Below are 1,039 nucleotides of genomic sequence, written 5' to 3' on the forward strand. Positions count from 1 at the left end.
ATGAACTCCATCGAAAACCTCTGGGCCATACTCGACCGGCAAGTCAAGAAAAACCAAAAAACCAACTTTGAAGAGCGATCTACTCCAAGTTTTGAAGCAAGAGTGGGCGTAAATCACACAATCTAAAATTGACGAGATGATTCTCACGATGCCCCAAAGGATCAACGAACTCCACGAAGCGAAAGGAAGATCTACTAGATATTAATTAAATTATAAATATATCATTCATGTGAATATGACTGAAAATTTTAATTTTTTTCTGAAAAGGTGGTGTCTGTTTACTTCTGACCACGCTGTGTATATATATGTGTGTGTGTAGATGCTAAATTATTTATAGACAAATGTATGCGTTTTTGATTATATAAACACCTTCTATAAGAGTCTTAATTGTATTTGTGTTGAATAAGATTGGTGCGAAGCTTGCAAAATTAAAGTAAATATCTCTAAATGTTTATTACGCTAAATTTTATTTAAAATACTAGCTGATTTACTTGCTGATATTCTCCTGTGTGTATTTTTATGTTAAGTTATTCTAAGAAAGCGATACTTGTTTAGTATCCTTAAGGACGGTAAAACCATCGTCAACATACCTTTGGCTTATCAAGGTAAGCATTTCACATTCATGTACAATTTTGCAATTCATTTCTGCTATTGGAATGGTCAGTTAGTAGCGTGGATAATGAGAGGAAACGGCATTTTCCATGAGCCAAAAGACTTATAACCAAGAAGAAGAGTTTGTCACTGAAATTAGACGGTTTTCTGTGACAGGGATAACAGTCATTGTCTCGGAGAAGTCTTCTCCTGGACATCAGACTTGCTGTTGTGAAGATCCATGACTGTGATCTTGCTGCCTGGAAGTATGCTACCAGAACGATCACTGGCCATGGAGAGACCTGGAGCCTTGCAGAGCTCATGGACGAGCTGTACAAAAGGAGGACTCTAACTCTTGTCTATATGTCGGAGTCCATGAGTAAACTTAGTATGCCATATCCCCTGATGTTTTGAATGTCTCAGCCAGGTGTTGGCTGAGATTCCATGG

This window comes from Limulus polyphemus, unplaced genomic scaffold (genome assembly GCF_000517525.1).
Source record: "Limulus polyphemus unplaced genomic scaffold, Limulus_polyphemus-2.1.2 Scaffold259, whole genome shotgun sequence".
Classification (NCBI taxonomy): domain Eukaryota; kingdom Metazoa; phylum Arthropoda; class Merostomata; order Xiphosura; family Limulidae; genus Limulus; species Limulus polyphemus.